Genomic DNA, 2698 nt, shown 5'->3' with positions numbered 1-2698 from the left:
GGGTGGGGTAGGTGGTGTATTTATGGAAGGCTAAGATTTGACTACTATATATTTGGATGGTCAAGATTTGACTAGATTATATATTTTTATTCCTCATATATATCTTGAATGAGATCTTTTCCTTTTCTTTCATCTCAATCTATTGTGTAGTTGTAACGTTTCTCTTTCAATAAAATCTTTGTATTCTCTCTCTCTATATCTAATGTTGAGTGTATAATATGTAAGGGTCAATATTTATGTAAATATTTATTAGTGGGAGGGGCTAATTTATTACGATTATTAGGTCACATGTTAGATAACGTGGTCTTTTTTTACACGAAATTTTTCTAGTGGTGCTTAGTGATTTTAATGAGTTTAAATACTATCCTCCGTCTTAATTTAATTTATGTGAAGGTGTTTGAATTTCGAGAATCAAAAAAATTATTATGTATTGTATTTTTTATATATTTTTTAATATTTTAAATTATTAACTATTATGACTTATATTTTTTTTTACGTAATTTTTAAATATATAACTTTTATTTCAAAAAATTAAAAGATTCTCTAAAATTGCTGTCATGGTAAAATCTTGGATAATCAAATTATAAAGTTTGTAAAACGAAAAACATCCATAACTTGGGAAGGATGCATATACTTCTTGGAAAATTACATCTAATTTGTGGTCTTTTCCACTTTATGGTTTAATTTTAGTATGGATAAAACCAACATCATTTTCAATATTTGACAAAATAAGGAAAAAGAAACTAAAAAGACGGGGAAAATAATTTGTTTGAGAAAATTATAATGATGGTACACAATCATAATATTTAATAAAGTTGTTAGAGGTTGTTTGAGGAAAGTAAATATATTGCAATCTTATTCACAGATCTAGTTTTATAAAGTTATGTAATGAATAAAAAACTTAACTTAGACAATTATGTTGCTTTGTTGTATCCCATCTGTTTTTTGACTGTATTTTTTTCAAAATATAATATTATGATTGAGCGCTAACATTATCTTTACTTTTTTTAAAATTTAAAAAACAATTTTTAAATTTCAAATTATGAATAAAAATAATGTTGGCGCACAATCATAATATGTTTGAGTAAGTTGTTAGAGATTAGGGAAATAAAGTTATGTAAAGACTGAAAAAAACGTAGACAATTATGTAACTACCAAATAACAATTGGTTGCTTTGTTGTATCCGACCTGTCTGTTTTGACCGTATTTTTTAAAAATATAATGTTATGATTGCGCGCCAACATCTTTATTTTTGTAAAAGTTTAAAAAACAAATTTCAAATTTCAAATTATGAATAAAGATAATGTTGGAGCGTAATCATATTATGTTTGAGTAAGTTGTTAGAGATTAGGGGGAAAATATTAGTATGATATTACTTATAGACATTGTTTTGTAAAATTATATAATGACAAAAAAGAAAACAGATTAGCAAATTATGTAGCTACAAAATAACAGTTGGTTACTTTGTTTGTATCCGACCTGTCTGTTTTGATCGTATATTTTTAAAATATAATATTATGATTGCGCGCCAATATTATCTTTATTTTTTTAAAGTTTGAAAAACAAAAATTCAAATTCAAATTATGAATAAAGATAATATTGGCGCTCAATCATAATATGTTTGAGCAAGTTGTTAGAGATTAGGGAAAAAAAATATATTGTGATCATACTTATATATATTATTTTGTAAAGTTATATAATGACCAAAAGAAAATAGATTAGCAAATTATGTAGCTAACAAATACCAATTGGTTGCTTTATCCGATATGTCTGTTTTGACTGTATTTTTTCAAAATATACTACTTCTATTATGATTCGCGCCCACATTATCTTCATTAAAACAAATTTTGAATTTCAAATTATAAATACAGATTATTTTAGCGCGCAATCATACATGTTTGAGTAAGTTGTTAGAAATTAGGAAAAAAATATATTATGATCTAACTTATAGGTATCATATTTGTAAAAGTTATATAATGACCAAAAAGAAAATATATTACCAAATTATGTAGCTAACAAATAGCAATTGGTTGCTTTATCGAATCCGATCTGTTTGTTTTGGTTGTATTTTCTTCATTAGTTTAAAAAATAAATTTTTAATTTCAAATTGTGAACAAAGTTTCAAAAACCACCCCATGAATTGTTGAATTTGAGATAAATTTAGTTGATCTCATCGAATATTTTTTTCTAAAATTAATTACAAAGAAATTATGTAATAGCTTACGACATCTGGCTTACTATATACAGTTAAAATAATTCCATATTTGTAACTTGAAATAATTTAAAAAAAGGTGATCAAATGTACCATTTTTGCTTATTTTCAAAAAATATTCATTAAGAAGTATTAAGATATTTGAGTGGTCTCTTATCCATTTGAAATTCAATGTTTAAGGAAAAGAATTTTCTTTTTTCACGTTTTTGTTTGTTTATATGGATAAAACCAATATCATTTTCAACACCTGACAAAAGAAGAAAAAAGCAAAATATGTTATATATATATATATATATATATATTATGGATGTTCATTTAGTACTCCGTTGTAAATAAGCTTCCTGAAGAAACTTATCCATATAGGACTCTGCCGTAAATATGTTTATCTATTTAGTACTTTATTGGAAATAAGCCTCCTGAAGAAGCTTATCATTTTGGTACGCCGTTATGGATAAATATTACCCCCAGTAGAAGATAATCTATATC

This window comes from Nicotiana attenuata, chromosome 11 (genome assembly GCF_001879085.1).
Source record: "Nicotiana attenuata strain UT chromosome 11, NIATTr2, whole genome shotgun sequence".
Lineage (NCBI taxonomy): Eukaryota > Viridiplantae > Streptophyta > Magnoliopsida > Solanales > Solanaceae > Nicotiana > Nicotiana attenuata.
The sequence above is the reverse complement of the archived record's forward strand: the minus strand, read 5'-3'. Positions refer to the sequence as shown.